Raw genomic sequence first — 27300 nt, 5'->3', positions numbered from 1 at the left:
TTCTCGTCTCCAAGACTTCTCATGTGCTGTGCCAATTTATTAGAATGCACTACCCTCGCCAATTTGATTAATTCTCAATATCCATAGTTTTAAGTGTGCCCTAAAAAAATGCATTTCTTTAGATTGGCCTATCGTCTCACCACACTTATCTAACTATCCCTGTTTTGCCCATTCAAAACTTTCTTCAAAATCAGGACCCTTGTAGCTGCTGTTTACCCACCCTCCATCACTTATTAGCCATCTGAGTCTGTACTTGTGCTGATACTGGTTGGTGACCAGTTCATGCAACATTATTTGTATCTCCTAATGTATTTTATTGATGGCCGGTCCATACAATAAAAGCATTTTTTACCATTCATCTTTTGTGTCTCTCCGCACACATTTTGGTATATGCTTTATGTGTTCGTAAAATGTAAAATGTATAGTGCTGCAGAATATGTTGGCGCTATAGAAATAAAATAAGCAGCACAAACAGGTGAAGATGATGCAGCAAATTGAGTCAATAACATGGCAGTATTAATCCCTTTCTGACATCGGGCGTATATTTATGCTGATATTGGACTCCTTCCCTTTGATGTGGGCTCAGGCAGTGAGCCAACATCTTTCCTGGCACATGTCAGCTGTTTTGAACAGCTGACATATGGCTGAAACAGTAACGAGTGTCTCACGATGATCTCCCGTGGAGAGTTGTCACATCGGCAGATGCGACCACTCTCCAGAGGCTCCAGCGATACAATGACGGAAGGTATCCTTCCACACTATATCCCTCCGTCGCTGTGAGTGCAGAGTTCATACTGTCACTTTTGGCACCTCTGCGTGGGAAAATTCTCACGCAAAAGTGCTGTAAAGTGAGAGGCCATTGAACCCTCAGTGATAACATTGCAGGAGCCATTGTCTCCTGTCAGTGTGTAACTGGAGGCCTATAGAGCTGTCACATCTCCTGATTTGACAGCTCTATAGGGGAGATCATCATGGGACACTCGATATTAAATGGACTGTGTTGGACTAGGGAGTTTTTGTGTTGGCTTATTATTTTTTCTATTTTGCAGGAGATCGAGGGCGTTTCATGGATTGGCAGAACAATATAGATGTCAAAATTGTATTGTGTTTTATTTCATTAAAATACTTTATTCTGGCTGTGTCTTTATTTAATCTTATTGACACCTCTCCATTACTAAGCTGGCTTGATGTCACCTTACAATTCAAAGGTGGCATCAACCCCCAACTCTTACCCCATATTCCACAGCTACAGGGCAGTGGGAAGAGAGAGGCCATTACAGATGTGCCATTTCTAGGGTGGCTGTGTGCTGGTGTTTGTAGCTGGGGGGGTAAGCAATATCCATGGTCCCTTCCTAGGCTATGAATATCAGCCCACAGCTGTCTGCATAGCCTTTTCTGGCTATAAATTATAGGGGGACCCCACGTCACTTTTTTTTGGAGGGTCCCACTATTTTAATAGCCAGTAAACGCTAAATATACAGCTGCGGGCTGAGATTCATAGCCTGGGGTATTAGCCCCTTCCCTGGTTTTAAACATCGACCCCTTAGTTGCTAGCTTTCCCTCTCTGGTGCAGAAAATTGCACAGGAGCCCATGCCATTTTTTTAAAAAATTTTTAAAATTAAACAGAAATTGAGTTTAAGAGCGGGGTCACACTTGTGAGAAACTCGCACGAGTCTCTCGCATCAATACCCGGCACTGCTGCTGGCACTTGGGACCGGAGCGTGTGGCTGCATGTATTTCTATGCAGCTGAATGCTCCAGTCCCGAGTGCCGGTGCCAATGCCGGGTATTGAGATGCGAGACTCGTGCAACTTTCTTGCAAGTGTGAACCCGACCTAAAGCAGATTTGTGTGTGTGTGTGTCTTTATTTAACTCTTTATGTACCATTTTATTATGTTTATTACTAAACATCTGGCTTGGTATTATCTATCTATTTATCTATCTATCTATCTATCTATCTATTGATATATCTATCTATGTATCTATAGATAGATGGAAAGATAGATCTAGAGATCTATCTATACAGTAGATCTATCTATAGATATGTCTATCTATCTGTAGATCTATCTATATCTATCTATTTATCTTTCTGTGTGTGTAAACATTATTTTTCAATGTAAATATGTAAATGAAGAGGTTGGACAAGAAATTACATCACAATTCTTTTTTTGTTAAATAATAGATCTTTATTTAGCTTTAAAAAAATGCATACAAATCCGCATGAAAAAACGCATGAAAATCCGCATCAAATCCGCGTGGATTTTTAACTGCGTTTTCTGCCAAGAGATGCAGAATCTGCGTAGAAAATTCCACAGGCAAATCTGCAACGTGTGCACATACCCTAACACCATCATCACTCATCACTAATACTGCAAAGTGAGTTTAACTATATTTATCTGTCTGTGTGCCTATATATACCGTATATACTCGAGTATAAGCCGACCCGAGTATAAGCCGACCCCCCTAATTTTGCCACAAAAAACTGGGAAAACTTATTGACTCGAGTATAAGCCTAGGGTGGAAAATGCAGCAGCTACTGGTAAATTTCAAAAATAAAAATAGATGCTCCATACCGTTCATTATTGCCCCATTGATGCTCCATATACAACTGTGCTATATAGAATGCTCTGCACCGTTCATTATGGCCCCATAGATGCTCCATAGAAAGCTGTGCCATATATATATTGCTCTGCACCGTTGATTATGACCCCATAGATGCTCCTTATAAAGCTGTGCCCCATATACAGTATATTGCTCTGCACCGTTGATTATGGCCCCATAGATGCTCCTTATAAAGCTGTGCCTGTTGTGAATTCTGTGGCAGAGCTCCCTCCTGTGGTCACAAGTGGTACTTCGGCTGATTCTCTCTGTGAGCTTCTGTTGGTGGAGGGAAGTGGTACTGCGGCTTCTGAGTTTCCTCCCTCAGGTGATCTGGTGAGGTCGTTAGGTGCTTCTCTACTTAACTCCACCTAATGCTTTGATCCTGGCTTCCTGTCAATGTTCCAGTGTTGGACTTGCTTTTCCCTGGATCATTCCTGTGGCCTGCTGCTCTGCATAGCTAAGTTCTTCTTTGCTATTTGTTTGCTATTTTTTCTGTCCAGCTTGTCTAATTTGTTGCTGGAAGCTCTGGGACGCAAAGGGTGTACCTCCGTGCCGTTAGTTCGGTACGGAGGGTCTTTTTGCCCCCTTTGCGTGGTTTTCTTTAGGGTTTGTGTAGACCACAAAGTTACCTTTTCTATCCTCGCTCTGTTAAGAAAGTCGGGCCTCACTTTGCTGAATCTATTTCATCTCTACGTTTGTCTTTTCATCTTAACTCACAGTCATTATATGTGGGGGGCTGCCTTTTCCTTTGGGGTATTTCTCTAAGGCAAGGTAGGCTTATTTTCTATCTTCAGGCTAGTTAGTTTCTCAGGCTGTGCCGAGTTGCATAGGCAGAGTTAGGCGCAATCCACGGCTGCCTCTAGTGTTGTTTGGAGAGGATTAGGGATTGCGGTCTGCAGAGTTCCCACGTCTCAGAGCTCGTTCTATGATTTTGGGTTATTGTCAGATCACTGTATGTGCTCTGACCGCTATGTCCATTGTGGTACTGAATTGCATTTCATAACAGTACAGGAAGCCAAAAGTACTAATGATTCTCAATAGAGGGAAAAAAGAAGTTCTGAGACCATTTTTTTTTCTTTGCACTGTGTTTTGCCTTTTTTTTCCCCTAGACATTTGGGTGGTTCAGTACACAGGTGTAGCGATGGACATTAGAAGTCTGTCTTCATTTGTGGATCAGCTCTCGGCAAGAGTACAAAAGATTCAAGACACTATTGATCAGAAATCTATGTTAGAACCAAGAATTCCTATTCCTGATTTGTTTTTTGGAGATAGAACTAAGTTTCTGAGTTTCAAAAATAATTGTAAATTATTTCTGGCCTTGAAACCTCGCTCCTCTGGTGATCCAGTTCAACAGGTTTTGATTGTTATTTCTTTTTTGCGCGGCGACCCTCAGGACTGGGCATTTTCTCTTGCGCCAGGAGATCCTGCATTGAGTAATATCGATGCGTTTTTCCTGGCGCTCGGATTGCTGTACGATGAACCTAATTCAGTGGATCAGGCAGAGAAAAATTTGCTGGCTCTTTGTCAGGGTCAGGATGAGATAGAGGTATATTGTCAGAAATTTAGAAAGTGGTCCGTGCTCACTCAATGGAATGAATCTGCGCTGGCAGCTATGTTCAGAAAGGGTCTCTCTGAAGCCCTTAAGGATGTCATGGTGGGATTTCCTATGCCTGCTGGTTTGAATGAGTCTATGTCTTTGGCCATTCAGATTGGTCGACGCTTGCGTGAGCGTAAATCTGTGCACCATTTGGCGGTATTACCTGAGCTTAAACCTGAGCCTATGTAGTGCGATAGGACTTTGACCAGAGTTGAACGGCAAGAACACAGACGTCTGAATGGGCTGTGTTTCTACTGTGGTGATTCCACTCATGCTATCTCTGATTGTCCTAAGCGCACTAAGCGGTTCGCTAGGTCTGCCACCATTGGTACGGTACAGTCAAAATTTCTTCTGTCCGTTACCTTGATCTGTTCTTTGTCATCGTATTCTGTCATGGCATTTGTGGATTCAGGCGCTGCCCTGAATTTGATGGACTTGGAGTATGCTAAGCGTTGTGGGTTTCTCTTAGAGCCCTTGCAGTGTCCTATTCCATTGAGAGGAATTGATGCCACGCCTTTGGCCAAGAATAAGCCTCAATACTGGACCCAGCTGACCATGTGCATGGCTCCTGCACATCAGGAGGTTATTCGCTTTCTGGTGTTGCATAATCTGCATGATGTGGTCGTGTTGGGGTTGCCATGGCTACAAGCCCATAATCCAGTATTAGATTGGAAATCCATGTCGGTGTCCAGCTGGGGTTGTCAGGGGGTACATGGTGATGTTCCATTTCTGTCAATTTCGTCATCCACCCCTTCTGAGGTTCCAGAGTTCTTGTCTGATTACCGGGATGTATTTGATGAGCCCAAGTCCGATGCCCTACCTCCGCATAGGGATTGTGATTGTGCTATCAATTTGATTCCTGGTAGTAAATTCCCAAAAGGTCGACTGTTTAATTTATCCGTGCCTGAGCACGCCGCTATGCGCAGTTATGTGAAGGAATCCCTGGAGAAGGGGCATATTCGCCCGTCATTGTCACCATTAGGAGCAGGGTTCTTTTTTGTAGCCAAGAAGGATGGTTAGCTGAGACCTTGTATAGATTACCGCCTTCTAAATAAGATCACGGTTAAATTTCAGTACCCCTTGCCATTGTTATCTGATTTGTTTGCTCGGATTAAGGGGGCTAGTTGGTTCACCAAGATAGATCTTCGTGGTGCGTATAATCTGGTGCGAATCAGGCGAGGAGATGAATGGAAAACTGCATTTAATACGTCCGAGGGTCATTTTGAGTATCTAGTGATGCCATTCGGACTTGTCAATGCTCCATCAGTGTTTCAGTCCTTTATGCATGACATCTTCCGAGAGTACCTGGATAAATTCCTGATTGTGTACTTGGATGACATTTTGATCTTCTCGGATGATTGGGAGTCTCATGTGAAGCAGGTCAGAACAGTTTTTCAGGTCCTGCGTGCTAATTCTTTGTTTGTGAAGGGATCAAAGTGTCTCTTTGGTGTGCAGAAGGTTTCATTTTTGGGGTTCATCTTTTCCCCTTCTACTATCGAGATGGATCCTGTAAAGGTCCAAGCCATCCATGTTTGGACTCAGCCGACATCTCTGAAAAGTCTGCAAAAGTTCCTGGGCTTTGCTAATTTTTATCGTCGCTTCATCTGCAATTTTTCTAGTATTGCCAAACCATTGACCGATTTGACCAAGAAGGGTGCTGATTTGGTCAATTGGTCTTCTGCTGCTGTGGAAGCTTTTCAGGAGTTGAAGCGTTGTTTTTCTTCTGCCCCTGTGTTGTGTCAACCAGATGTTTCTCTTCCGTTCCAGGTCGAGGTTGATGCTTCTGAGATTGGAGCAGGGGCTGTGTTGTCGCAGAGAGGTTCTGATTGCTCAGTGATGAAACCATGCGCTTTTTTTTCCAGGAAGTTTTCGCCTGCTGAGCGAAATTATGATGTGGGCAACCGAGAGTTGCTGGCCATGAAGTGGGCATTCGAGGAGTGGCGTCATTGGCTTGAAGGAGCTAAGCATCGCGTGGTGGTATTGACTGATCATAAGAACTTGACTTATCTTGAGTCTGCTAAACGGTTGAATCCTAGACAGGCTCGTTGGTCGCTGTTTTTTGCCCGTTTTGACTTTGTGATTTCGTACCTTCCGGGCTCTAAAAATGTGAAGGCGGATGCTCTGTCTAGGAGTTTTGTGCCCGACTCTCCGGGTTTGTCTGAGCCGGCGGGTATCCTCAAGGAAGGAGTAATTGTGTCTGCCATCTCCCCTGATTTGCGGCAGGTGCTGCAAAAATTTCAGGCTAATAAACCTGATCGTTGTCCAGCGGAGAGACTGTTTGTCCCTGATAGGTGAACCAATAAAGTTATCTCTGAGGTTCATTGTTCGGTGTTGGCTGGTCATCCTGGAATCTTTGGTACCAGAGAGTTAGTGGCTAGATCCTTTTGGTGGCCGTCTCTGTCGCGGGATGTGCGTGCTTTTGTGCAGTCCTGTGGGATTTGTGCTCGGGCTAAGCCCTGCTGTTCTCGTGCCAGTGGGTTGCTTTTGCCCTTGCCGGTCCCGAAGAGGCCTTGGACACATATCTCTATGGATTTTATTTCTGATCTTCCCGTTTCTCAAAAGATGTCAGTCATTTGGGTGGTCTGTGATCGCATTTCTAAGATGGTCCATCTGGTACCCTTGTCTAAATTGCCTTCCTCCTCTGATTTGGTGCCATTGTTCTTCCAGCATGTGGTTCGTTTACATGGCATTCCAGAGAATATCGTTTCTGACAGAGGTTCCCAGTTTGTTTCAAGGTTTTGGCAAGCCTTTTGTGGTAGGATGGGCATTGACTTGTCTTTTTCCTCGGCTTTCCATCCTCAGACTAATGGCCAGACCGAACGAACCAATCAGACCTTGGAAACATATCTGAGATGCTTTGTTTCTGCCGATCAGGATGACTGGGTGTCCTTTTTGCCTTTGGCTGAGTTCGCCCTTAATATTCGGGCCAGCTCGGCTACCTTGGTTTCGCCATTTTTCTGCAATTCTGGGTTCCATCCTCGTTTCTCTTCAGGACAGGTTGAGTCTTCGGACTGTCCTGGTGTGGATACTGTGGTGGACAGGTTGCAGCAGATTTGGACTCATGTAGTGGACAATTTGACCTTGTCCCAGGAGAAGGCTCAACGTTTCGCTAATCGCAGATGCCGGTTGGGTCCCCGACTTCGTGTTGGGGATCTGGTTTGGTTATCTTCTCGTCATATTCCTATGAAGGTTTCCTCTCCTAAGTTTAAACCTCGTTTCATTGGTCCGTATAGGATTTCTGAGGTTCTTAATCCTGTGTCTTTTCGTCTGACCCTTCCAGATTCTTTTTCCATACATAACGTATTCCATAGGTCATTGTTGCGGAGATACGTGGCACCTATGGTTCCATCTGTTGATCCTCCTGCCCCGGTTTTGGTGGAGGGGGAATTGGAGTATATTGTGGAGAAGATTTTGGATTCTCGTGTTTCTAGACGGAAACTCCAGTATCTGGTTAAATGGAAGGGTTATGCTCAGGAAGATAATTCCTGGGTTTTTGCCTCTGATGTCCATGCTCCCGATCTTGTTCGTGCCTTTCATGTGGCTCATCCTGGTCGGCCTGGGGGCTCTGGTGAGGGTTCGGTGACCCCTCCTCAAGGGGGGGTACTGTTGTGAATTCTGTGGCAGAGCTCCCTCCTGTGGTCACAAGTGGTACTTCGGCTGATTCTCTCTGTGAGCTTCTGTTGGTGGAGGGAAGTGGTACTGCGGCTTCTGAGTTTCCTCCCTCAGGTGATCTGGTGAGGTCGTTAGGTGCTTCTCTACTTAACTCCACCTAATGCTTTGATCCTGGCTTCCTGTCAATGTTCCAGTGTTGGACTTGCTTTTCCCTGGATCATTCCTGTGGCCTGCTGCTCTGCATAGCTAAGTTCTTCTTTGCTATTTGTTTGCTATTTTTTCTGTCCAGCTTGTCTAATTTGTTGCTGGAAGCTCTGGGATGCAAAGGGTGTACCTCCGTGCCGTTAGTTCGGTACGGAGGGTCTTTTTGCCCCCTTTGCGTGGTTTTCTTTAGGGTTTTGTGTAGACCGCAAAGTTACCTTTTCTTTCCTCGCTCTGTTAAGAAAGTCGGGCCTCACTTTGCTGAATCTATTTCATCTCTACGTTTGTCTTTTCATCTTAACTCACAGTCATTATATGTGGGGGGCTGCCTTTTCCTTTGGGGTATTTCTCTGAGGCAAGGTAGGCTTATTTTCTATCTTCAGGCTAGTTAGTTTCTCAGGCTGTGCCGAGTTGCATAGGCAGAGTTAGGCGCAATCCACGGCTGCCTCTAGTGTTGTTTGGAGAGGATTAGGGATTGCGGTCTGCAGAGTTCCCACGTCTCAGAGCTCGTTCTATGATTTTGGGTTATTGTCAGATCACTGTATGTGCTCTGACCGCTATGTCCATTGTGGTACTGAATTGCCTTTCATAACATGTGCCCCATATACGGTATATTGCTCTGCACCGTTGATTATGGCCCCATAGATGCTCCTTATAAAGCTGTGCCCCATATACGGTATATTGCTCTGCACCATTGATTATGGCCCCATAGATGCTCCATATAAAGCTGTGCCATATAGAATGTTCTGCACCGTTGATTATGGCCCCATAGATGCTCCATATATAATGCTGTGCCCCATATAGAATGCTCTGCACCGTTGATTATGTCCCCATAGATGCTCCACATAAAGCTGTGCCATATAGAATGTTCTGCACCGTTGATTATGGCCCCATAGATGCTCCATATATAATGCTGTGCCCCATATAGAATGCTCTGCACCGTTGATTATGTCCCCATAGATGCTCCACATAAAGCTGTGCCATATAGAATGTTCTGCACCGTTGATTATGGCCCCATAGATGCTCCATATATAATGCTGTGCCCCATATATAATGCTCTGCACCGTTGATTTTGGCCCCATAGATGCTCCTTATAAAGCTGTGCCATATATATAGTGCTCTGGACCGTTGATTATGGCCCCATAGATGCTCCATATATAATGCTGTGCCATATATAATGCTCTGCACCGTTCATTATGGCCCCATAGATGCTCCTTATAAAGCTGTGCCATATATATAATGCTCTGCACCGTTGATTATGGCCCCATAGATGCTCCATATATAATGCTGTGCCCCATATATAATGCTCTGCACCGTTGATTATGGCCCCATAGATGCTCCATATATAATGCTGTGCCATATATAATGCTCTGCACCGTTCATTATGGCCCCATAGATGCTCCATATATAATGCTGTGCCATATATAATGCTCTGCACCGTTGATTATGGCCCCATAGATGCTCCTTATAATGCTGTGCCATATATATTGCTCTGCACTGTTGATTATGGCCCCATAGATGCTCCTTATAAAGCTGTGCCATATATATTGCTCTGCACTGTTGATTATGGCCCCATAGATGCTCCTTATAAAGCTGTGCCATATATATTGCTCTGCACTGTTGATTATGGCCCCATAGATGCTCCTTATAAAGCTGTGCCATATATATTGCTCTGCACTGTTGATTATGGCCCCATAGATGCTCCTTATAAAGCTGTGCCATATAGAATGCTGCTGCTGCAATAAAAAAAAAAAATCACATACTCGCCTCTCTTGCTCAGGATGGCAGCGCTTTCAATATTTACCTGCTCCTTGTGCGGCTCCGTCTCCAGCACTGACGCTCAGCAGAGGGCGCGCACTGACTACGTCACCGCGCCCTCTAACCTGAGCGTCACTGCTAGAGGACGATGAAGACGGAGCCGCAGCGGAGCGAGGAGCAGGTAAATATCGCGCAGTGCTGCGCTCCCCTTACCTGCTCCCGGCGCGGTCCCTGCAGTCCCTGGCTTCCCCGGCGCTGCAGCTTCTTCCTGTAATTGAGCGGTCACAGTTACCGATCATTTACAGCAATGAATATGCGGCTCCTCCTCTATGGGAGGTGGAGCCGCCTATTCATTTCTGTAATGAGCGGTGCCATGTGACCGCTCAGTACAGGAAGAATCTGCAGCGCCGGAGAAGCCAGGGACTGCAGGGACCGCGCCGCAGCAGGTAAGTATAATTACACAGCCCCCGCTCCCCCTCACCTGCCGACCTCCCGGTATATGACTCGAGTATAAGCCGAGAGGGGGACTTTCAGCCCAAAAATATGGGCTGAAAATCTCAGCTTATACACGAGTATATACGGTATCTCAGTATCTACATGGCTGTAACATTTATTATATCTACATGTATTTTTGTTTTTGTCTGCCTGTATTTTTCTGCTTCGTTTATGCAGAACTTTTCAGCTGGGTTTTACAGTGCCAGCAAAGTCTATGAGATGTCAGAAATATCGTGCATACAGCTTGTTTTTTCTTGTTCACAGTATTTTGTGCAATACCTTGGTTTTTGCAAAATGCAGCATGTCACTTTTTCAGCATTTTTTCAGCATTTTTCACCCATTAAAAGAAAAGGGTGGTGCAAAAAAACGCTGAAAAAATGCAGGACTCAGTTTTTCCTGTGTTTTTTAGTGCCAAAATTTAAGAAGTAGAATTATATGTTATTTTATGCACTAAACATTATCAGCATGCATAAGAGACAAATGTACCATGAAAAATGCAGGAAAACAAAGATAAAACATGCAGCAAAAAAAGCAACAAAACTAAGCAAAAGCTGCTTTTTAAACAAATTTCTTACTGCTAAGAGAGCAGGTTTTGCCCTTGGAAAAAATGCAGAAAAATGCAAAGTGTGAACAAAGCCTTAGGCCGGTTTCACACGTCAGTGGCTCCGATACATGAGGTGACAGTTTCCTCACGTACCGGAGCCACTGACACACATAGACACATAAAAATCAATGCATCTTTTCAGATGTCATTGATTTTTTGCGGACCGTGTCTCCGTGTGCCAAACACAGACATGGCAGTGTTCGTGGGAGCGCACGGATTACAAGGACCCATTAAAGTCAATGGGCCCGTGTGCAGTCCGTGTGCCGTGCAGGAGACAGCGCTACATTAAGCGCTGACCCCCCCACTAGTGCTGAAGCCCCATTCATATCTTCCCTGCAGCAGCGTTTGCTGTAGAGAAGATATGAATATTAGTGTTTAAAATGCAGATCCAGGTCCTCCCTCGCCGCAGCGTCCTCTCCTGGCCGCAGCTTCTCCTGTATGCGGTCACGTGGGGCCGCCGATTACAATCATGAATATGCGGCTCCACCTCCCGAAGGGGCGGAGCCGCATATTCATTACTGTAAATGCGCGGCCCCACGTGACCGCATACAGGAGACGATGCCAGGAGAGGACACTGCGGCGAGGGATACGGAAGCTAGGTGTGTATTTTAATCACAGTGGGGGGGGGCGCACGGAGGGTGGGAGGGGTGGGGGGACCTGGATCTGCATTTTAAACACTAATATTCATATCTTCTCTACAGCAAATGCTGCTGCAGGGAAGATATGAATGGGGTTTCAGCACGATGCCAGGGACAGCGCTAAACTTTAGCGCTGTCTCCGGCACGGTGCGTGTGGTACCCAGTGGGCACACGGGCGGCACACGTGTGCCGCACGTGTGCCACACTGATGTACCACAGAAATGCACCGGCACACGGACACGGATAATTCCAGTACCGATTTTTCCGGTACCGGAATTATCTGGACGTGTGGGACTGCCCTTAGTATGTATCTCTGTGTCATCATCCACCATCTACTATCTCTCGTTCATTATTCTATCTCTTTTGTTTAAGCTCCCTGTTTTGCTCTTTGTTTTCATCCAACGTTTCTGCTCTGTTTCACTCTTTTCTTTCTTTATTTTTTTTAGGGAGAAAAAAACTAAACAAAGAAGAGGGCGAGAGACCAAAAATGAAAGAGAGAAAAATAAGCATGAAACAGTCAAAAAACTGAACTTTTAATCTTTTCTCTCTTTCACTATTTTCTATTTATCTTGCTCTTTTCTTTTTCTTTTGATTTATTTCGCTCTTTGTTTTCTTTCTGCTGTTATATTTTTTATCTCATTAGGTCTTCTCTCTTTTTTCCTATTTTCTCTCTCTTCTGCTTTTTTCTCTCTTTTATCTGATTCTTTTGCTCTGGTTTTCCTCTCCATATTGTTCCATAGTTTCATAGGTTTTAAGGTTGAAGGTAGACATAAGTCCATATCGATAAAGCTGTAACCAAAAATGTTGATACAGAGGAAGGTAAACACCCCTTGAGGCAGATACCAATTGCTAGATATTAGGAGACACATTGATTCCCAACTCCACATATGGTAATCATTAGAGATGAGCAAACCTTTCAAGGTTTGGTTTGGTTCCGTTTGAAAACGGTGAACGAGCAAATGTTCGCCAAACAATTCCCCAAACAGTTCGTTGAACTTATCTGAAACCCATTGAATTCAACAAATGGCAATGGCAAAATCAAACACATAGACAACACCTTCAGGGGGGGCAAAACGCTGCCAAAACAGCCCAAATTGGGGTCAGACACCAGGAAAAGTAGCACCAATTGACCAAAAGTACAAAAAATATAATAGGGCAGCATGAATGCATGGGAAAGGGCTTGGACCAGCGTTTCTAGCTGAAGCATTGATCAGTAACAGGAGGATGAGTGAAAAGTGTAGGTCTGCTGCTCTGAGAGGTCTGACAATTTCAGGCAACATACATGAAAGAGACCCAACTTGGAGTCCCCAGTACCAGTTGCCCAGTCGCCATTACTTGTTTAAGAAAGATGTGCCTGCGCTACACCAGCACGTCAGACACAACATCACCCTTTCCTTGAAAAAAAGGAAAAAGTGAGAAAGCATGTCCAGAGGCGTTAAATCTCTCTGACTGGGCACTGGGTCACTCTGCTGCCTGTGGTGGCTGGTGGGGAAGAGGCTGCTCCACAAGTCTTTACATCCCCATGGATTGCAGGATGCTTGGGGATGGAGAATTACAGTGGGTACGGAAAGTATTCAGACCCCTTTACATTTTTGACTCTGTTTCATTGCAGCCATTTGGTAAATTCAAAAAAGTTCATTTTTTCACATTAATATACACTCTGCACCCCATCTTGACTGAAAAAAATAGAAATGTAGAAATTTTTGCAAATGTAATAAAAAAGAAAAACTGAAATATCACATGGTCATAAGTATTGAGACCCTTTGCTCAGGCACTCATATTTAAGTCACATGCTGTCCATTTACTCGTGATCCTCCTTGAGATGGTTCTACTCCTTCTTTGAAGTCCAGCTGTGTTTAATTAAACTGATAGGACTTGATTTGGAAAGACACACACCTGTCTATATAAGACCTCACGGCTCACAGAGCATGTCAGATCAAATGGGAATCATGAGGTCAAAGGAACTGGCCAAGGAGCTCAGAGACAGAATTGTGGCAAGGCACAGATCTGGCCAAGGTTACAACAGTAACTCAAGGTTCCTAAGAGCACAGTGGTCTCCATAATCTTTAAATGGAAGAAGTTTGGGACCACAGAAGTCTTCCTAGAAATAACTGTCCAGCCCAACTGATCCATCATGAGAGAAAAACCTTGATGAGAGAGGTAAAGAAGAACCCCAAGATCACTGTGGCTGAGCTCCAGAGATGCAGTAGGGAGATGGGAAAAAGTTCCACAAAGTCAACTATCACTGCAGCACTCCACCAGTTGGGCCTTTATGGCAGAGTGGCCCAACAGAAAACTCTCCTCAGTGCAAGACATATGAAACAAACTCCTATACACAAAAGAAATTCCAGAAGAATAATCTTATATAGTCAATGAGTACAACCAAAATATATAACCTCACAAAAAATATTCATCAGACTAATTTAAATAATAAATAATATTTTATTTTGACATAATCATCAAAATATCACCATATTACTTCATAAAAAAGGAAACTATTGATGTTGATAATTATTAAAAAAATATTTTATTATTAAAAAATATATTAAATAGATATACACGAAATATGGGGTTCAGACACAAAACCTATGTATGCACAGGGCAGGGCATACTGAAACTGATTGGCACAAAATAAATTTAATGGCAATCCGTGCACTTAATCAATGTGTATAATATATATATATATATATATATATATATATATATATATATATATATATATGTATATATATATATATATGCTGTATGTATATACAGTATATATATATATATATATATATATATATATATATATACTGTGGTGCAGTGACCAATGTTGCAGCCAGGGGCGCTGCATGTGCACTTCAAGATGCACTTGGAGACATAATAGTGTTGAAACAAGACTGGACATGTGATTGGTGGGCGATATGTGTCGCAGAGGGAGTCTGCGTGGTAAGTCTGAGGTATTGTGGTTGTTCTGGGACCTGTAGTCCCTCAACAGTTGGTGTAGTGTTGTATAATAGGCAAGGGTGACTTACTAGGATAGTTGTGTGAGATGGGCAGGACAAACTAGCCACACATCCACACTCCCACCCAGGGGGTGTAGTTTCAGGGTATATAATATGACCAGGGTGTGGGTCACATGGTCTGAAGGTCCTGAAGTATGTGTTGGATTTCCCGGAGGAGGAATCCTGAATAGCACATGGTGGAACTTTGCTACTGGTGGCCTGGGTATTGGACGGTCCCAGCTGGGGATGGACGTCCTGAATAGTACCCGGACTGGCCACCTGTGTGATCCTGTGTAACCTGGGTGTTGGGAGGTCCTGGGAGTAGGACCGGATCCCTGAATAGCACGAGGTGAGGACCGGGATCTGCAGAGCCAGTGACAGCTACTGTGTGGGGAAGCTACAGTCCTTCGGTGGGTCTGGATTGACTAATGTGTGCCGGCCAGGCAAGTTGGTGATCCCTGCGAGGCAGCTTATCCGGAGGAGTGGACTGACAAGGAGTCAGCAGGTGGAGCAGGAGCTCCCGTCAGGTTCTATACAGACTGTTGGTGCTTGTGATGTTCTATGAACTGTGTGTGGCACCCCTAGAGGTATTTGCCACAAATATAGTTACTGACACTGAATACAAATACTAAAATAGCAAGACTGCACTACCTCCTCCGGCCAGAAGGGGAAGCTCCAGAGACTCCCCTTGATCCATTCTGGTCTGAGAGAAGAACTGGCAGTTGGGCTAAGGAGCTGAAAGTGAGAGGTCATACAGCTGAATTTCTAACAGCCCTGTGACGGTTTCCAGGCCCAAATCACCGGCCTGAGGAGAAGAGGGATAGAGAAAAAGGACAGTGTGAGAACCGGGTAGCATTAATCACTACCCAGACCAGGCGCAAAGACGGATACCGGATCCGTGGCTGTATTCATTACATATAATACAGCAACCGGAAAAACGTGAGGTGATATCAGCTTCACTAGGGTCGGACGCAGCAACAGACACAGAGTTCAGCGGTACTCCCGGAGGGGGTAAGCCGATAAAAGGACTCGGGTTGCCCGTCGAACCAGGACCCGGAGGGGACAGATTGGGCCGGCAGCCAGTTCACATACAGCAGCAGGGCCACACAGATATTGCGTACAATAAGAGGCGAAGACCCCGGCAGGGTCAAAGTAACTCAGAGTTCCCATACAGACTCCGGTGACAGGACTGGTTGTAAATCCTTTTTTGTTAAAGTAAACTGGTTAAACGTTTCAGTGCCTCAGTCTTTCATTTGGACAATAGCCATCTATCCAGGATTGGGATCATCACCGCTGGGAGAACCTGCTGCTGATCAAGAAAGTGCCTGTTCCCTCACGATACCCTTTACACTGTGCATTGCCTGAGGCCACAGCACCGGGTCAAGCCACCCGTGACATCCCCCTCAAGAGACAGACCCCATTGGTCCGGTGCTGGGTACCCCGGTCTCTCGGGCGTCACAATTGGCGTCACAAACAGGATAGAGCCAGCCCATATACCGGGTATTGTGTGCCGTGATTGGAGCCCAAAACTTTGAAAACTTGGATGAAAAATCGTGAAAATTGACTTTATTAAAGAAAATTCCATTTCCCATTAAAAACTATTGAAAGTGACTTTTCCCCATTGGTTATAATGGAGTAAAGATGGCCGCCATCCCCTGAGGTAATCACCTCATAACCGTTAGGCGCGAGACTGTTAATTGAGCTACGCCATTACCTGAGCCCCAGTCTAACTGAAAAACTTCAGAATCCGCCATTACAGAGCGCGCGGCGGGCGGGAGCAGCAGGGGGCGTGTCATTGTGGGCGGCACCAAGCTGAGCGCTCTGACGTCAGAGCAAGGGGAAAACCAATCCTGCTGCACAGCGGAACGAATCTACACTATCCCGACGGAAGCGGAGGACCGGAAGGGTCCAGATTAACTAAGGGGGCACAGTATGTTGCAGCACGGAGACGCCGCAGCACCCGGCGGCGCTAATGCAGCTGAAAGACAGAGTGTCGATAGAGAGTCCGGTGCAGCGGTGCAAGGAGTGGCGCCCATCATGCCGGTGCTGATGCCATATACCCCAGGTGGCCCGTGGCTTCCAATGTATGAAGGTGAGCCTAATACCCTTGACGATTTCAGAGAAAAGATGCTGGCCCATTTTAACATGTTCCCCGTGGGTGAAGTTCAGCGTGTTAGTCTCCTGATGATGCAGTTAAGTGGCCATGCTAAGCGAGAAGTCACAGCATAGGCAGCTGATCTAAAAGGCACTGTTGAACGCATATTTGTTGGATTAAAAGCTACATTTGAAACCACTGCCAGCAGCAAAGCTAAAATACGATTCTTTAATTGCAAACAAAAAGTTAATGAGGGCGTGAGAGACTTTGCCTTAAACCTGCAGGAAGCCCTTAAATCACTTACACTGGCTGAACCCATTTTTAACACCGGAGCGGATAAACTGCTAAGAGATCAATTTATGGAGGGACTCTACACCCCTTCTCACCGGGGGCATGTGAGTATGCTTGTTTTTAAGAACCCTGAATTGACATTTGCTCAATTAAAGGAGAGCGCTATACGTCTCCAGCTGGCAGAGGCACCTCGGGATCAGGATCCTGCGCAACCTATAGCAGAGGCACCTCAACAACAGGGAGTGCCAGTGACATCAGCTATGTCCGGGGCCATTGCTAAGCCCCTGGGGCCCAGTACTAATGAGGCTCTTCAACAAAAGCTTGACTCTTTAACTGATGTTTTTGCTTCAATGTCTAAAACCATGCAGGAGATGAGAGGACCCAAGATAGAGTTCGCAAACCGTAGAGAGGATGCTCCATGGATGAGACCCCGGAGATACCCGACATGGAGAGGACGACCCCGCGACCGCTACCAACCGGATGGACAGCCCATTTGCCGCCGTTGCCAGCAGCCAGGCCACTTTGCACGAGATTGTGATTTAAACGGGAATCCCCTGTGAATGCGGGCCGCTTCGCAGGAATGAACTTTCAAGGCCCAACACCCTGGCACGACAGGTACATCGGAGGACGACCCATTATCCCTATCGTGCTGGACGGAATTCCCCTCAACGCTTTGCTGGACACAGGTTCCCAGATTTCATCTATACCGTATATCCTTTATAAGAGGTACTGGGCTGATGCAGATATTGATAAAGGGCCCTCTGATGTTGAACTAGATATATGGGCCAGTAATGGTAAGTTGGTACCGAAACTAGGATTCAGGGAGATGACCATAAAGATTGGTAAAGTAGAATTGAAGAAACAGGGTATAATTGTTGTTGATGTTGACCGGCGGAACTGTGAACCAACTGTATTGATAGGAATGAATGTGTTAGAGAACTGCTTTTCCGAAGTTATTTCTGTCTTACAGCAAATTGCTGAAACTGCCCAATCCTGCCAGCAGAGAGTTCTCCAAAGGGAAATAAAAGTATTGATGTTAAGGCAACAGGTAGAAGTTGCAGGTGGAGAAATCGGCAGTGTGAGGGTAAGTGATCCAACATCTATTGTAATCCCACCAAAAACAGAAATGCTGGTATGGTGTAGAGCAGCCATTGGTACTAAGGGACGAGATTATCAAGCCTTAATAGAACCAGTGTACACCGACAGCAGGCCCACTATACTCACAGCACGAGGGGTAGTCGAGGTACACCGGGGACGAGTGCCGGTACGACTTTTGAACTGTGGAGAGGAAGAGGTCACTTTGCCAAGGTATGCTACAGTGGCAAAGCTATATACTGTTGACAACAATGCCATCACAACCATTGAGCCCTTAGAACCAACCTGTCAGGTGGAAGGCAACGGCTCAGACGGAGAATTGGAGGATTGGTGTCAACAGCTACACGTGGGCATAAATTCAACACCTACCCATCAAAAACAAGGGGTGTATAGGCTAGTGACGGAATATGAACAAGTCTTCAGTAAACACCCATTGGACTTCGGACGGATAGAAGGGGTAGAACACACAATCCCCACCAGTGACCATCCCCCAATAAAAGAAAGATATAGACCCATACCGCCCGCTCACTATCAATGTGCAAAAGATATGCTGAGGGAGATGAAACAGGCCGGGGTAATAAGAGACAGCTGTAGCCCCTGGGTGGCCCCTCTAGTGCTTGTCAAAAAAAAGGACGGAACCATGAGAATGTGCGTAGACTACCGGCGGATTAATAACATCACCCATAAAGACGCCTACCCCTTGCCTAGGATAGAAGAGTCCTTGACTGCTTTGAAATCTGCTAATTATTTTTCCACCTTAGACTTAACAAGCGGGTATTGGCAAGTCCCTGTGGCTGAGAGAGATAAGGAAAAGACGGCATTCACCACACCAATGGGTCTATGTGAATTTAATCGCATGCCATTCGGACTCTGCAACGCATCCGGTACCTTCCAGCGGCTGATGGAATGCTGCCTCGGACACAAGAACTTCGAGACCGTCCTCCTGTACCTAGATGATGTGATCGTCTACTCAAAGACTTACGAACAACACTTAATAGACCTGGCGGAAGTGTTCGAAGCCTTATCCAGGTATGGCATGAAAATCAAGCCATCCAAATGTCACCTTCTCAAGCCAAAGGTACAGTACCTGGGACACATCGTGAGTTCGGAGGGAGTAGCACCGGATCCCGAGAAAATAAGCGCCATAAGAGATTGGCCAAGACCTACCAACGCAAAAGAAGTGAGGCAATTCCTGGGATTGGTGGGTTACTATCGCAGATATATAAAAGGATTTACCAAATTGGCAGCACCCTTGCAAGACGCCTTGGTAGGGCAGACGAAGAAACCTTCAAACCGAAACCCTCCTTTTCAGTGGAACGATGAAAGGGAAGACTCCTTTGAACAACTAAAGAAGGCACTAACCGGAGAAGAGGTTCTGGCATACCCAGATTACCATCAACCTTTCATCCTCTACACCGATGCCAGTAATGTGGGACTAGGAGCGGTGCTGTCACAAAAGCAAGAAGGTCGGGAGAAAGTCATCGCCTTTGCAAGTAGAAAGCTCCGGCCTACTGAAAGAAATCCAGAAAATTATAGCTCCTTCAAATTGGAACTACTGGCAGTAGTTTGGGCTGTGACTGAACGTTTCAAACACTATCTGGCTGCTGCAGAATTTATTGTCTATACTGACAACAATCCGTTGACCCACCTGGACACAGCCAAATTAGGTGCGTTAGAACAGCGATGGATAGCCCGGTTATCTAATTACAACTTCAAGATCAAGTATCGAGCAGGTCGCAAGAATGGAAATGCCGATGCCCTATCCCGGATGCCACACTTGAGAGATATAGAAGAAGAAACAGGGGAGCTTGAAGAAATTGAACTACCAGCCTTCCATCATCCCAAGGCAAAACATCATCAGTCCAGTACCTATCAGAAAAAACAAGAGGTGAATTTTAATCCGTTAGCACACCATAGATGGGCTGACACCCAAGACAGCAATCCGGCTGTGAAGTTGGTGAAGGAACTGTTAACTGAGCAAAGTGCATATCCCGATGAGGATGCCCCAGAAGAGACGCATCAACTCTGGAAAGAGAGAGGCAAAATGTTCCTGTATCAAGGGAAGCTCTGTAGAAGGTACACCAATCCGAAAACACATGAATTGGTTTGGCAGATTATCGTGCCTAAACAAGATGTCAAGATGGTCCTCGAAGCTTACCATAATAGTGCTGGTCACTTCGGTTGGAAAAAGTTAGAAGTACTTCTAAGAGAAAGATTTTATTGGGTCGGGATGAGAAAATCAATCGAACAGTGGTGCAGAAATTGTGGCCCGTGCAACCTCAGAAGAAACGATCAAAAGAACCAAAGAGCACCACTGCAGCCCATAATCACCAAACAACCACTTGAACTTGTAACCATGGACCACGTGAAGTTGACACCAAGCCGGTCCGGCTATGTCTATGCCTTGACCATCGTGGACCATTATTCACGCTTCTTGGTAGTAGTACCCGTAAAAGATCTGACAGCAAAAACAGCAGCCAAAGCGTTCCAAACGTACTTTTGTAGACCCCATGGATATCCGGAACAGGTTCTCACCGACCAAGGTACAGCCTTTGAATCAGAGATCTTCAGAGAATTCTGTAATATGTATGGTTGCAAAAAGATCCGGACGGCGGCCTATCATCCACAAACAAACGGCTTATGCGAGAAGATGAACCATATTGTAATAGAACTACTAAAGACTTTACCTGAGGCAGAAAGGAATCAATGGCCAGAGAAATTGCCTGACTTGGTGGATCTGTATAATCATGTCCCGGTGAGTTCCACCAATTGCACCCCAGCTTACCTTATGCGTGCAAGACCCGGCCAATTACCAATCGATCTAGAAATGGGAATTCTGAAACCAGACGCAGAAGTCCAAGACTCCAATTGGGATATCATACGGCAAGTGCAAGAGAGTGTGGAAATAAGCCTTCAGCAAACTAGAGAAAGACAAGAGCGAACTTTCAACCAGAATGCTCTAGCGACCCCATTAAGACCGGGTGACCAAGTGCTCAAGAGAAATCGTCGAACCAATAAACTAGACAATCAGTGGGAAGCCGTACCCTACACAGTTTTACCAACAAGAATGGATAATCCTAAAATGTGTCTCATTAGCAAAAACGGGTGCTTATCATCTGTACTAGTGTCAAGAGACAATCTTAAATTATGTCCGGAAGCATTGAAAGAGACAGAAGTTGTCCAGCCAGAACCAGAAGTTATTCAACCCATGCAGGTCCAACCAGTAAAGGAAAAAGAAGAGGAAATGTATCACACCTGTATAGGAGACTTTCCCAAAACCCTACTAACATACCATGGTGCAGTAGTGGTTCCCATGGTGGCCTTTTACCCAACACCGAACCCAATACCAGAAGTCCCAAGACAGGAAGAGGCTGACCCCGTACTACAGGAGATTCCAGGCCAGGAAGAACAGATTCCTGATCAGAGTGATCCCATTCACGGTGGACTTGCCAACTCCATAGTCGTGGAATTATCTTTAGCAGAGCGGGCAGATACTACATCCGCAGTAGCCAGTAGTACAACACATGGAGAGATACCGCTGTTACGTAGATCACAGCGTAGTACCCAGGGTCAATTACCGGCCAGGTATGCAGATTATCAACTATAAAACTATAGTCATTGTTATCATTCTGCAACGTTTAAGCCCAGTACCTACAGAGACTTGTCTGTATGAACTTCTTGTATATTCTTGAACTTTTTATCAGCCCGGAGGCACTAAATCAAAGCTCCGGAAAGACTGCTTTTTGAACTTTGCTTTTTGCTCTTTTTGAACTTTCTTTAGACGTTATATTGATAACTCCGTTGGAAAAATGGAACTAAATTCTTGGACACAAAGTGCAGTGCCTTTCCTAGTACCTTCAAGGATAGAACTGTATTAATGGACGCTATTTGAAGTGACTTTTTACAGAACTCTATTTTTGTTTCCTTGAGTGGTTTTTGTAACTTTTCATTTTTAAGACTCTGTACATATTAATTGTTATTTCAAAATGTTATCGTCCCACAGTCCCAGAGTACTGTTCTTAACTAAGGGGGAATGTGGCACCCCTAGAGGTATTTGCCACAAATATAGTTACTGACACTGAATACAAATACTAAAATAGCAAGACTGCACTACCTCCTCCGGCCAGAAGGGGGAGCTCCAGAGACTCCCCTTGATCCATTCTGGTCTGAGAGAAGAACTGGCAGTTGGGCTAAGGAGCTGAAAGTGAGAGGTCATACAGCTGAATTTCTAACAGCCCTGTGATGGTTTCCAGGCCCAAATCACCGGCCTGAGGAGAAGAGGGATAGAGAAAAAGGACAGTGTGAGAACCGGGTAGCATTAATCACTACCCAGACCAGGCGCAAAGACGGATACCGGATCCGTGGCTGTATTCATTACATATAATACAGCAACCGGAAAAACGTGAGGTGATATCAGCTTCACTAGGGTCGGACGCAGCAACAGACACAGAGTTCAGCGGTACTCCCGGAGGGGGTAAGCCGATAAAAGGACTCGGGTTGCCCGTCGAACCAGGACCCGGAGGGGACAGATTGGGCCGGCAGCCAGTTCACATACAGCAGCAGGGCCACACAGATATTGCGTACAATAAGAGGCGAAGACCCCGGCAGGGTCAAAGTAACTCAGAGTTCCCATACAGACTCTGGTGACAGGACTGGTTGTAAATCCTTTTTTGTTAAAGTAAACTGGTTAAACGTTTCAGTGCCTCAGTCTTTCATTTGGACAATAGCCATCTATCCAGGATTGGGATCATCACCGCTGGGAAAACCTGCTGCTGATCAAGTAAGTGCCTGTTCCCTCACGATACCCTTTACACTGTGCATTGCCTGAGGCCACAGCACCGGGTCAAGCCACCCGTGACATCCCCCTCAAGAGACAGACCCCATTGGTCCGGTGCTGGGTACCCCGGTCTCTCGGGCGTCACAATTGTAACACAATGGACTCTACGTCATGTGGTTTATGATGTGTAATAAACCAAATAAGACTGATATGTGTGAGATATCGTGCCTGAAGTGTTTATCCTGCTGCCAAGCGAGTGTTCCCCAACACACTCAGGTAGCGTAATCTCACAATACATACAGATTATACTATAAATAACATATAATTTATTAGCAAAAAATCATTTTATAACCATAATCAAAGTGCAAAGTGCTAATAAACATAAATAAAAACAAACAATTTCATACAATCCAGTGAAAATATATATCCAAGAAAGCTAATAAAATACTAGTGCAAAAGGACAAAATATTTTGTGCAAAGTGCATCCATGTGTAACTAATAAATATTAGTGCCTAAAGCCACAATAATTTATACAAGAACCAAAATAATTTGTGCCATATATAAAATACTGTATATAGACCAAGTGCCACAGAAAAGTAACCACAATACCAACCAGTATCAGGACGCCACTGCCCTGCACACACCACTGCTAAAACACATGAACGACTCCCTAGCAATGAGAAATAAGATTCTCTGGTCTGATGAGACGAAGATAGATCTTTTTGGTGATAATTCTAAATGGTATGTGTGGAGAAAACCAGGCACTGCTCATCACCTGCCCAATACAATCCCAACAGTGAAACAAGGCGGTGGCAGCATCATGCTATGGGGGTGTTTTTCAGCTGCAGTGGCGGGACGACTGGTTGTCATTGAAGGAAATATGAATGCAGCCAAGTACAGCGACATCCTGGATGAAAACCTCTTCCAGAGTTCTCTGGACCTCAGACTTGGACGAAGGTCCACCTTCCGAAAAGACAATGTCCCTAAGCACACAGCTAAAATACCAAAGTTGTGGCTTCAGAACAACTCTGTGACCATTCTTGACTGGCCCAGCCAGAGCCCTGACCAATTGAGCATCTCTGGAGAGACCTGGAAATGGCTGTCCACCAATGTTCACCATCCCAACCTGACAAACTGGAGAGGATCTGCAAGGAAGAATGGCAGAGGATCCCCAAATCCAGGTGTAAAAAACTTGTTGCATCATTCCCAAGAAGACTCATGGCTGTACAAGCTCAAAAGGTGCTTCTACTCAATACTGAGCAAAGGGTCTGAATACTTATGACCATGTGATATTTCTGTTTTCCTTTTTTAATTAATTTGCAAAAATTACTATATTTCTGTTTTTTTCAGTCAAGATGTGGTGCAGAGTGTACATTAATGAGAAAAAAATGAACTTTTTTGAATTTATCAAGTGGCTGAAATGAAACAAAGAGTGAAAAATGTAAAGGGGTATGAATACTTTCCGTACCCACTCTAAAACATTACGAACTATAAGATGGAGAGCTAAACTACTAGACAACAGGGGATGGAGAACAAAAATACTAAACACCTAGTGTTGGACAACTAAACCAATACACACCATAACATGGAGAACTAAGCTACGAGACAACAGTGGATGGAGAACAAAACTACTAAACATTTAGTGTTGAATAATAAAACCACTATACACCAGGCGATGGGGAACAAAACCACTACACACCAGGGAATAGAGAACTAAACCACTACACACCAAGGGATGGTGAACTAAAATACTAGACACCAATATGTCACTAGACAGCAAATCTTGAAATCCTCAAGGCTTGTGGGGCAAACCTCTGTATCTAACACTTCCTTCACTGCTTCTGGCTCTTCCACCTCAGGTAGGGACTCCACTGGCATCCTCAATCTTAATGAAATATGCTTTCCAACAGTGCAGAGAGAATCCCCACCTCTGTACTGCGCAGTCAGGGAAAACTCCAATTAGGCAGAGTTTAAATTAATATGCCTTGGAGATTGCACTCACACAGCTCAAGCATTGTGGACAGCTATCCAGGCCGAGTTTGAGCAGTGGCTGTCTTCACTGAACTTGGAGTCAGGGAAGCCCGTGTGTGATAGTGGTGCGATCCTCGTGGCAGACCTATGCCGGACAACCTCACACATGTGCCTTGCATGGCTCATGTCCTCAACCTGGTGGTCCAGCAATTTCTATGCCACTGCAGAAAGCATTTCTGGCATACACACTGGCATGCCATCGACTGGCATCGCTTCAAAAGTCTTTCGGACCTACATTTAACCGGTTGATATGTGCTGTGCCAACACAATGAAATTCCACTCTGCTCATGTTGCAGCAATTGGTAAAGTATGACATTTTGCATGGTGTGACTCAACATAGTAGGAACGTGTAGCAAATCAGTCTTGTGGAGTGGGCACATATGAAGGATCTTTGCACCCTCCTGCACAGTTTTGAAATGGCTACTAAAATGGTTGCCATCATCAGCATCACTACTCCAGTCATCTACATGCTAGAGCATGCTTTGAATAGTCTACAGGAGGGGATGGTTGTCCCAGAGAAAGAGGAGGAAGCAGAGGAGGATGCAGAGGTCATAACAATATTGTTAAGTTTTGGACTGTCCTTGCTCAGGCGGGTGCCATGTGAGGGTGGATGACAGTGATTGACGGGGACTCATGGTACTAGACAATATGTTAGTAAAGGTGCAGGAGCTGAGGAACAAATGGAGGAGGACGAGGAGGAAGAGGTGATGGTCTCACAAGAGTCAGGAGATGAAGAGGATAATGATCATCTCTGTTGTCTGTGGTTGGTGGTAGGGGATGGAGAAAGCAAGCTTGCATGTTTCCTGTCACTAACACACTATATATTTGGACCTCATGGAAATGCTTGACAAATGAGCACCTTCTTGCTACACAATACTGCAACATGATTGTTGGCCATATTGTTAGGATTAGAAAAAGTGCTGATTACTGGGTTTCCACCTTGTTAGATTCATGGTACGGTACAAGAGTAAATTTTGCCAGATGTTTCACCCCCTTGAAAGGGACGTGCTCATGATGGAGTATCGAAACATGCTTCTAGGCAACCTTAAGAGTAGTTTTTCCTAAGACAGTAGTGAGGCACAGAGTGTATATTGCAGTTATAGACTTCCAACCCCGGGAACGTCGAGTCATCAACGGAAAAACTTTAGCAGCACTGTAAGTGGCAGAGGCAACATGGTGGATTAGTGGTTAACACTGATGCCTTGCAGCACTTAGGACCTGGGTTCAAACACCACCAAGGACAACATCTGCAAGGAGTTTGTATGTTCTCCCCTTCTTTGCGTGGGTTTCCTTCGAGTACTCTGATGTCCTCTCATACTCCAAGGACATATTGATAGGAAAATTAGATTGTGAGCCCCAATAAGAACAGTGCCAAAAATGTGAGTGAAGTGCTGTGTATTTAATGACACTATATACTGTGAGTTAAATAAATAAAAAAGATATTTAATGTGTGAAATGTCATTTCACACATTTTTTAGACCAGTCCGTTCACCAGCAGAACAGAGTACAAGACTGAGACATAGTGAATGACTGGAGAAGATGGTGCAGGAGTATCTCAAGCTCAGTATCAATGCCTTCAGGGGGGTTGTACCCCTTTGCATTTTGTTCTTCAAAAATAGAAGAGTGGCCTGAGCTCGAATGTCACGCCTTGGAGGTTTTGTCATGTCTGGTAGTCAGCGTTCTCTCAGAACGTGTCTTCAGCGCTGCGGGTGGTGTCATGACGGATAAGCACATCCGGATGTCATGGATCTCCAATTACTTTTGCGCCCTTGTCGCAGACTGGGCAGACTAGGCGATGGTGTCATTTTTAGTGTGCTGCATTGATCTTGTGCTATTGCAGTCTCCCACACCATTGTTGTGGCTTCCATGCCTGCTGTTTGCTACTTCTGCTAATGTTACAAAATTATGAAATGTGCAGACCACAAGTTGGGTCTCCATCTGGTGTGCTGCTTGTAGTGGAAGGGCTGTCAGATCCCCATTCTACTCTGTGGAAATTGATCATGTCTGTAAAGCACTGTGGAATTAATGGCACTATATAAGTGAGTAAAATAAACAAATAAATAAAATAAATCTTTGCCACTTTAGTGGTTTTGGCCCTTAATTTTTGGAAATGATTGGACTCTGAGTTGGGTCTCCTTCTTGTGTGTTGCCTGAATTTTGCAGGGCTCTCAGACCACCAGGCCTACACCTGTCACTCATCTACGTGTTACTGATCAATGTAGAATATTACGGACAAAGGACAGTGTGAGCCAGCAGCTGTGACCAGTGGTAAAAAGATTACCGCCAGTCACAGAGGCATCAGCTGATGTGAGTACTACTCGAATCAGTCTACTTCTGCTGTCACTAATAGCTGGCGCCTGCACTATGAATAAATAAATTTTTTGAAAAATGAGTTGTGTTTGTTCTATTTTTGATGCAGGCAAAACTGCCCAAAGCATTCAGTTTTTCCTGTACTGGTTATCAAAAATAGAAGAGACCCCAGGTCTTTTTTTTATTTATTTATAGCTCAGGCACTGGC

The sequence above is a fragment of the Ranitomeya imitator genome, chromosome 3, assembly GCF_032444005.1.
Source record: "Ranitomeya imitator isolate aRanImi1 chromosome 3, aRanImi1.pri, whole genome shotgun sequence".
Classification (NCBI taxonomy): domain Eukaryota; kingdom Metazoa; phylum Chordata; class Amphibia; order Anura; family Dendrobatidae; genus Ranitomeya; species Ranitomeya imitator.
This window is presented reverse-complemented; position numbering follows the sequence as displayed.